Source organism: Pelmatolapia mariae, linkage group LG4 (genome assembly GCF_036321145.2).
Source record: "Pelmatolapia mariae isolate MD_Pm_ZW linkage group LG4, Pm_UMD_F_2, whole genome shotgun sequence".
In the NCBI taxonomy this organism is placed as follows: Eukaryota; Metazoa; Chordata; class Actinopteri; order Cichliformes; family Cichlidae; genus Pelmatolapia; species Pelmatolapia mariae.
Genome location: NC_086230.1, coordinates 27,820,096 through 27,830,733, shown reverse-complemented (window position 1 = coordinate 27,830,733; position 10,638 = coordinate 27,820,096).

The following is a 10,638-nucleotide window of genomic DNA, read 5'->3' as shown; positions in this document are numbered from 1 at the left end:
AATGAACTGCCTTTTTGAAGGCCTAAACATGCCTGAAAAATGATGAAATTAAGACTAGTGAAAATCTATTAATTTTACAGGTCTTATATATGGGGAGAGTTAAAACAGCTCCATAGCAACCCATACAAAAATGATGCAAAGGAGCCCCACTCCTGTGTTTAATGTAGATTTATGAAATTTGGCACAACCATGTAACACCCTGTGATATTTTTTTAAAAATCCTCTTGCGCCCATGCCCTAAACCCAATAAAAATTCTACAATTTCCAAATTAAGGTGACAGTTTAGTAGTTTTTAACCATTTTGGGGCATTACACTGGAATTTGAGAGAATCCTCTCTGAGAGTCTTTTTATGGGGGGTGCTGAAAGACATGTCCATGGTGAAACATGAAGTTTCTGCCAGTTTTGGGTCTACAATGTAGCACCACTTAGTGGGAACAGGAAACAGTATGTTTTGTTCTCCTAACAGAATAATCACATCTACATCTGAATAAACTTTAGATGTTGATGTTGCTTACTTTTAAAAGTAAAAATGAGTTTTAAGTGGACTGCATGGCTGTGACAGCACAGTAAATTTTACTCATTCACCACTGCCCAAGACATTCTTGATTAGACTCCAAAAATGGAAACATCTACATCTATGCATGTCAATATTTTGTCTACTAGCTCCACCTAGTAGCAACAGAAAATCAGCATTAGTCAGCATAAACATGAAATTTTCTTTGTGGGTCCCACATGTTGTACACAGTAACATGACATATAATTAGTGGGTGTTGCTGAATGCCACATAGTGGGACAGTAAGTGATAAGTACAGCAAATGGTTTGTGCAACAGCCACTTCAGCGGCACACCTCAACTGCAGCATGCCTCAGTGTGTGAGGGCCCTATCCTCACTGCTTGCAGATTTAATTTTGTTTGTGCTGTATGATGTATTGTGTTTATTCATTAATTGGACAACTGGTGAAGCAACAGCATAGAAAGACTGGCAGCTGCCATTTTTTGTTGGCAGATGCCATTAATGTATGCAAGTTCTAAGCATGGTGATTTTCCTCAACACTGCATTCCCTCCCACATAATGTGAGCCGAGCATCATAAAGCAGAACAGTCGTCATTTAGCTCAAAGGAATTTGTACCTACAGCAGAAATTAGATGTATTTGAAAGCGTGCTTTCATGGCTGTTTTCATTTACTGATGCAGCAGTCTCTTATCCCTCAGACGGAAAGAGCTCAAACAAATGTTGCTGTCAAGATTAATTTTACCTTTTTGTCTTCTTTTGTTAACTTCATGCTGTCACTACTGTACATTTCAATGACAGTTTCTATAAATACTCAACAGGTTTTGCTTTTACTTTAAATATAACTATCTGCTTCTTGCTAGATTGCATTTTTTTATTAATTTGGTTTATGGGTTTGCCAGAAATTGAAACAAAATTGCAGTGAATAAATATGAATGATATACATTTCTACATTCTTTCCAAAGACAGCTACATACCAGATAGCTGCTAACTATGTTTTTGTGTTACTGAGTAACCCAAGACTCACCAGAAGCTCTGTGTTTCCTTGTCACTTGGCTCCACTTTTGTTTATTTTGTCTCGTTGAATTCATGCTATTTATTTATTTTTTTACCAGCTAAGTAATATATTTCATGGTTTTGAGACATTGACCTCTCAAATCAATTAGTTTGCGTGCCATCAATTTATCACTATCTCTGACATAACAGTACTGCTAGCTCAGCACTACGGAGCATATGAACAAGTTCCTTATAAAAATTTCCTGAAGTATTAGAAAAAAAAACTTCTGAGATTATTCTTATACAACCTCACAGTGCCACAAACTGTATGGAGCACATTCAAAAACTGCATCTTTACCACTGTGTCAGCTGAGTTTTTGTTAACCACTAGGGTGTAAAGTCACCCATTTAAAAACAGAAGCTAGAGAGTCATCCACAACTAAGGTAACATAAGTTTTTTGCAGTTAAAATTAAATATAATGTGTTCTCATCATTTTAATTTACTTTGCTTACACTAGCCTAAGTAACCTACCATTTGTAATTAGATACAGTTAGCTAGTGTTATTCAAGAATAGTAATACTGCCATTAGTAATCAGTTAGCAAGCAAGCTAATGTTAGCTAATTTCACATGTTAGAATGTTAGAAGTAACAGCCTAGATTGAAATGAAAGAATATAGCAAAATATCTAATACTAGTCTTGATCGTCGTTCGCTCCAGAGTTTGTCTTTATTGTTTGAGCTAGCTTAAATCTTTTGTCTAATTTTAATTAACAATAAAAACTTGTTTTCAGGGCGGCCAGTATGACAGGCAGATGAGGAAAATGTGACTAGTACTCACTTTCATAGACTAGATAAGACATCATAGGATTAAAAATTATCACTGTGGCATAAACCTTGTCAATAAATGCATAAGTAGTAGAATAGGTTGAATTATTCTCAATTACTAAAATAAAAAAGAACAAAATGCTAATACAAACAAACTAAATACTGCTCTCCTTTACTTTCTTAATAATACACCAGTCCAATTAGAAGTACATTTACATGTGCAATAGCAGTAACACTAAGTGCAATACTATTGTATATAGCATTTGTATTCTATTTTATTCGATTGTATATAGTATTTTATTTTTATTTTATTTTATTCTATTCTATTGTGTACAGTATCACATAGATATATTATTCCAGTGTTTTTTCTCTAATTTTCTATGCAACTTTGCACTGTCCACTGCTGTTACAAAACAAATTTCCCACACGTGGGACTAATAAAGGTTATCTTATCTTATCTTATCTTACATTTCTTGAACCTCTTTGCATAAAATGCAAAGAACAGACACATACAGCAATCTGTCCATTTATAACTGACATTTACATTCTTTGTGAGATAAAATGCAGAAGAAGACTAAGCTTCCTTTACCATTTCTTTATCGTCTATATGTTTTAATTGGGTAGGTAAACAACGTCACATATACTATAACTGCGTTTAAATTTCCCACGTGTGGGACTAATAAAGGTTATCTTATCTTATCTTATCTTAAATAGTGACATTAGAATGTGCCAGAAGCCACTAAATTGTTTACTTGTTCACTTGACACCAGATAAGTAGCAATAGATGGTGTCGTCACAGAGGACTCTTCAGTTGGTTGAGTTTTACCACCAATAGTGGCTGCTACATACCTCTATTAGCACTTGATAGTGCTGGCCATCTGCTGTGACTCAGAGCACGACAAGTCCTCTCTCACGCTGATGAAACTTTGCCAGAGTGACTGTTGTTGAACAGTCCCATTTGTCTTTCCCTCCTCTAATCCCTTCATTTCATTTTTTTTTCTGGCTGGATCATCCTCTCTCAATCATTCACTGCCCAGTTTCTTACTCTCACTTTACAGACGTTAACACAGACCCTCACGCTCTTGCCCGTCTTTCACTGTTGCACTTAATCTTCTGGCTCTCGTCTCTCTTTTTGCGCCTCTCTCCCATCAGTTTCTGTCACTGCCTTCACGGCACTGTCACTCTCTCTTGCATCAGTCAGGCTCTCAGTTACAGTAGAGGAAAGCAAACAAAGGAATCTATTTTTTTCCATTCCTATTTTCTTCAGGGTCTTTCTTGAATTACCTATGATTGAAGTTATTGTTAAGGAGCCTCAGTCTGCTCACGCCTAAGCGGTCTGAATTACAGAGAAAAATCTGAGCATGTGCGAAAGCTTCTGAAAATGAAATTGCCTATTAATAAAGCCTCATTTCACCTGATTGCCAAAGCTTGGCTTGGCAATAATGTCAGCTTCCTAAGGTAGTAAAGCGACAAGAGGGGAATAATTAGGACCTGGTGTAAATGTGGTTATTTCTGAAACCTGGCCCAGCGTCATAAATGACTGACCCAGCACAAACCCTGCAGGGGCTTGCTTGTGCTCCTGTATAATAAATGTCCACTATCATTATTCAGAATGTCCCCCTGCTGTTATTATTACGTCTCATGACCTTTCGAGGTGCCTCAAGCAAGTGTCAGGACAAACAGCGCCTGTGCCTCGCGTCGTGGCTCAGGTGAACAGAGAGCAGAAAGATAGAAAGAGAGGAGACAGAAGAGACAGAGAGCATCAGCTGCTGTACTGAACACTGTGTTCCTCATCTTTTATCTGTCATCCATGTGGTTCTAAATAAAGAATTACATCTAACTTCCGAGTATTGTTGTAAATTGGCCACACTGATTGCTGTTGTTTGACCAGGCAACGTGCTGGGCCAGCTAAATGCTTTTAAAAATAGTGTCTGTACAGTAAAGCACAAAACTACATTAAATATATCTCAGACTTAATGTTAGCGGAAACATTTTTAGAAATAAACATACTCGTGGATATTTATATAGGACGCCTCATGAGATACATACGCACAGTACAAAGACTGGAGAGAGAATGAAGCATCAAGTCTGCCTTGTTATCTGGTTATTATCTGCTTGATTAACCAGACAAAGCAAGAACACAGGCAAGTTAATTTTCTCTCCCTAGTATGACAAAGCCAGAATTTCTCAAAATCTCAAAGTTTTCCTGTAAAGGGTGCAAATGTAAATTGACTGTTTTGCAACAGTAGAGTATTTCAGTATCTTTCTCATCAGTCGGACATCACTCAGCATCCATCCATCCATTCTCTTCCACTTATCCTTATCAGGCCTCGCTGGTCTGGAGCCTATCCCAGCTATCATTACGAGAGAGACAGGGCTAAAACAGGGAGTAAAACAATCATTGACCTATGGCCAATTTACAATAACCTAACCCCACTGATTGGACCTACAAAACACTCTGAAACTAAATTAGGAAACAGAAAAATAATAGCTTATATTTAACAGCTGTTTATTTATAATACGTTTCATTGCAATGAAAAATTCGGATGTGTTGGTTTTACAAGTCATCAGTTAGTTGGTTGCTTTTTCAATGGTCATTCTGTTATTGTCATTATGTTACAGCATTTTTCTCTTTGTTGTAACAAGAAATCCCAAACACAATGTTTGTCACTTCCTCCGACTTCTTGGCATGGAGCTGCGTACAAGTGGGAAGTATTTAATCCTACACTTGTGACAGAGTGAGTGTTGGGGTCAACTAGAAAGATGGTCATGCTTCAAACTGGATTCTGTTCTGAGGATTTTGTGACTTTGTGTAGAGTTACCACTTCCCTGCAAGTCTCTCTTCCCTCTCCCCTAAGATTTGTAGTCAGCCTCAGGTCTCATGATTCGTTTCAGTGATTCATGAAGTGATTTATTCAAACTGATTTTTAAGATTGAATTTTATCTTTTTGAATTTTTGAGCTGCACGCTCTGCGCCAGCGCAAATGTTCACATAAATGTTCAGTCTGCAGTTAAAAGATATATTATGGACATTGATTTTTTGGATTCTTTATTTAACAGTAAAAGTAAAGGATTGTGTATACCTATTGCACCTTTTTAATGCTGCTAAAAGGTTGTTCTAGCCCATCAAAGTAAAAGGGAGCACTTAAATAACAACCTAGAAACTCACCAAGTGCACAGATCATTAAGAGAAGAGCTGCCATTAACGAGTAATTGTTCCTGACTAGTGGAGCTGCTGGGTTAGGTGCATTACTAGAGAAAGCAGGGTGGGCATTTAAACACAGGTAGTTAAGATTCCTTCCACCACCGGCTTAAACTGGTTTCTGGTTAAAAAAAAACTCTTTAGGAGCAGAGACCTACATCCTCTAAACAAAGAGCTGGTTCAGAATCTCATGTACAGAGGCCATCTGGGATCTAACAGGCCTGAAAAGGGTCATAATACCCTTAAAATTTGGAAACAATTGTTTTCTGCTGGGATCACAAGTGTCTGCATGATGCTAATTAGCTCTTTTTCACATTGTGAAGAAATACCTGCAAACTAAGCACAGCTCTGCAACACTGGTGTCCTGATGACAGGAAGAATGATGTCTGTGCTGCAGCTCCAAAAACCACAGCAGCTAGCCTTTAGTTCATCCAAAGCTGTTACCACAAGGGAAATTAACAAGCTTGTTGCCAGCCATGTGATGGAGACGCTATTCATAAGCACTGATGTAAAGGTTCAGCTAGACACACAACCTAGACTGTTTAACAAGTATGACTAAGCTAACTGCAGAGGTGTGTTTACTCTAACAAGTGATGCTGTAATGCAACAGATTGCTTTTTATTGCTTCTAATCTATTGTTAATCTATTTATATTGCATTAATCTTTAAAGTAACAAGCTGCTTTTGAAAACAGCATCGCCTGCAACAAGGTAAAATAGGTTTCCATGTCCCTAATGTTAAAAATATTAAACAAGGTCAAAATGACCCAGTGGCTTCTGAGATTTGTCTCTCGAAACTGATTTTGAATCATCCCTCTGTGTGATCTTAAGCACACAGAAAGTGTGTCAGTGTTATCGAAGCTAGATGGACAGGTGTGCTGGATTAATTTAAAAGGGCACAGAAAATGACAGTTTGTTGTAGAACAAGCGTGAAAAACAGACATCGGAGTCTCCTGAGTGTTGTTAAAAAATCTTTAATGTTAATCAGCATCAGAAAGGACAAACGCAAACCAAAAATTACAATTCACAAGTGGCATCATACCAAAGATTGCATGAGAGTTACAGCTTCTTCCTTCATATCCTGAGCAAAATGAGGCTTTGAACTATTACCTCAAACCCACCAATACACACATGCATATATATACAGTAATCAGAGACTCTCGCGTCTTTGTGTTGCTTTTTATAAGTATGTAGTTTTCACACTTTGCAATTCTAGAGGGAGGAAGTGAGTAATTATCAAAAGGATGCAAATACTGACAAAAAGCAGCAGTCAGGGGAATCCAATTGCAAAAATAGCATTGGTTCAATGAATAGTCATTGCAAAAATAGGATTTAATCACAGATTGCTATAGCACACACATGGGCCTGGCACTGATACTAGCTGACAGAAACATAAAGAATTACTTCTTCAGCTGTGAGTGTAACATACCATTACCCTTTCTACTTCTCCCACACAGGAAGGAATGCAGTGCAATAATCTGTCTGTCACATCAAGCTAACAAATATACACAAATAAATATGAGCAGACACGGAAAGAAGGGGGGTGGGGGGGTGGGGGGCTATTCATAATACTGCTACATGTTCGCAATTTAAATATGACTCAGGGGTAGTGTTGAAGTTTATCATCTCATTCTTGTTTTATATCCCCTCTATTTCGTGCTTATTTCCTTTCCCTTTATTGCACTGTACAGAAAAGCAAAATGTCATAAAAGGGAGACAAATGCCAACACTTAACCGTATTGTTTAATAAAGCAAAGGTCCAAGAAACACAAGATGACAAGCTTGAAGCTAAGGTGCTGTGAGTGCACAGTACAAAAATAACAAATCTGCAGAGGAAACAAATCCAAGGGGGTCGCTGACTACCTTTTTTTTTTTTTTTTTTCATCTCAGAGACAGGTTTTAAAAAAAAGAGAGACATAGAAGAAGACATAATGCTTTCTTTCCAGCTGTGTGGGGGTGTAAGTTAGGGATTAAGGAGTGCTCTGAGACAAAGCATCAGAGACACATCAGAGGGATAAACCAAGCTTTGGGAACGACTGGACCACTGGTCATTTTTGCTTTTAAGAAGGAAGAACATAAACATCATCAGTCATGTGTTCAGTAGGTTGTTTGCACTGGTAATGACATTATTTACAGTTGAGCATACATCATGTGGAGCTACTGCTGGCCACTAGAGTACTGTGGAAAAGTGTTAGGCCAACCCTTGTTTCTTTACATTTTTCAGAGAAAATTTGAAATGTATTAAAATGCACAAAAATAAGTGGAAATGCAGTATACAGGGGGAAAACAGAGTTTGTACAATTCTAACAAGCTTGAAAATCAACGCAATCTGAAGTCTGTTAGGGAAGACTTTGTGTCAAATCAATTTCATTAATATACAGCGCATTTTAAAATAACAGAAGTTGACCCAAAGTGTTTTACAAGCACACTTATTTATAATCCAGGTCTCCCGGAACCAAATTACAAAGCACAAACTCACACAAAGAACGACGTGGCAAAAGTAATAACTAAGTTCTAACAATGATACAAAACAATTACAAAAGCATGGAACTCATAAAAGCAGCCTACATGAAAAGGAATTCTAACAATGGTAAAAAGTCATTTAAAGCAATCTTGTCATTTCTGAGTAGCCTTCAGGCTTCTTGAAGGTCATTCAAAGCTCGTCTCTGGCTGGTTGCCTCTTGCTCTGTTCTCTGTCAGGATGATCACACACTACATCAGTAATGATGCGGACTGATGGTGTTCCATTGTGTGTTTGTGCGTGTGTGTTTCCAGGGATATTTTTTACTACATTAGCAGTGTGTTTGGGATCGTTGTCATCCTAAAAACTGAATCCATTACCAATCAGATGTTTTCCAGATGGTATTATATGTTGGATCAAAATTTGAGAGTACTTTATGTATTCACAGAAGAGAATTCTGACAAGATCCAAAACACCACTGGTTTAAATATAGCCCTAAAACATAACAGAGCCTCCACCGTGTTTTGCAGAGAGCTGCAGACGCTCACTGTTGTACTGCACGTATTGTTGATCATTTTAACCAGAAATGTAATAGTGGATTCATCATTCCACTTTTCATAGATTCAGCTAAAGAAATGAAAACAAATAATTTTTTTTGTTGCTAATAACAAAGTGTCTAAATATACAACGTAAAGATTAAAAGAAAGCCTGACTCCTCGGAATTGCGATTTATAGAACTTAGAGGTGTCTCAAGACTTTTGAACAGTACTGTATCTCACATTTTTTTTAAAAAGAAGCAGAAATTTTTGAAAATTTTAGAAGTTTTCACACTATCAGCAAATTAAACCGTCCTGTCATAATGGAATAGTCTGTCCAAACATTTGGCAAGACTCTTGCACACTGACAGAAATGTTGGAAATATCATCATTTATTTGTTGAGGATGATTCATCCAAAAAATAAGACCTTTACAGTCTATACCAGCTCTACATGGACAGACAAACACAGTGGTTGTTTGCACGATATAATACACAGTGCAGTTGAGGAAAATGTATCAGTACAAGCATGGTTTAGATAAAAGAACAAGTGTTTTCACCTTGGAAAATAGAAAACATTTATTTTGTTCAAAAAGCTTTAACAAAATCCATACCACTGTTAGCACAGAATACTCATTTAAGTGTGTTTTTAAATGAAAAGACAACTTGTGATTTCTGTTTACGATCCTTATATTAAAATACTCCAGTAGGCTGTGTTTGTTTCTCAGCAGAAGAATGAAAGCTTCTGCTGTCATCTGTATCTGCACATGACGAGACTGGCTGGACCGACAGACAGGTGGCTGGGGAGGTCAGTCGCTCTATGGCCAGACAGAAGTCAGGGCTTGTTACTGATATGATGATTAGAAGTGACTGACAGAGAAGGAGACAGACAGACAGGAAGGCAGATAGGTCCATTGTTCCTCTGTGGAAATTGATCCCAGGGGACATCCGACTGTGATTCAGCACGTGACGGCTGAGGCCTCAAACAGGTTACTGACTCATCATTCTTCTTCAGTGTCTCATGCCATTAGCAGGGCTCTTCTCGCCCGGTGTGCTCTGCACCGATCAGCGCTGATTAGAGGTAGACTAATATGGATGCCACGCTTCTGTGAATCGGTGATTGCCCTACATTTGTTTAACACGTTCTTCCTCTAATTAAAGCCAACCGTGACCCTTCCTCTATCCCTCCATGCACACCCACAGACACGCACACATTGCATGATATGCTGCATTAATGAAACATGAGGTTCACTCACCCCACTGAGCTCTATCTTACTTTCTTGTTGCTCTTCTTTCTCTCTCCAAGAGTTTTCACCCACAGGCATTGCTTGTGGAGAAACGCTGGCATATGAGTTGAAATACACACACACACATGCACACACACACACACGCACACACACAGATGAGGCTGTTATAGTGAACAACTCACGTCATCCCTCTCTCTACACAGATGACCTTTACTTTAGTCAACAGATGAAATGGAACTATAAGCGCCCAGTGAAGAAGAAGACGAGAGAAGCACTACTCAGTTTCTAAGAGGTTGAACATCCATCTGGAGACTTTTCATTGCAATACACAGATTTAAACTGCCCGTATGATATTTACATTAAAGCCAAACATTTCATCACAGACATCTGCATAAGTGTTAGAAGGTAGATCTGTTCCCTTAAATAAATATAGAGGGCAACTATTCTTAATAGAACAACAACATTATTATCTTTTTCTTTTCAAGAGTAAGGTAAGAAAATCTTTACACCTATTACATCTGTAAAATATATAAGAAGCTACATTCTTATAGATGGAAAATAATGGAAACAACCAGCCTGGCTCTGTCCAAAGGTAACAACAGTGTATGAAAGCCCCAGTGTGTCTCACTGTGGTTTATTTTAATAGGCAATCCTTAGAGGGTACTGGCAGGCCGAATTTTAAATAAATCCTTCAAATCCCTCTGGCTGGCTTCCTTATGTTTCCATTGTCTGTGCTAAAATCATCGACTTTACATAAAAGATGGCTGTAGCAATTGTGGCGTCACCCACTGATTTTTTTGACTACTGCTTTTAAGCCTTAGGTTTGGCATTGTGGTGGTCACTCTACTGGTTTTTTTGGAGTC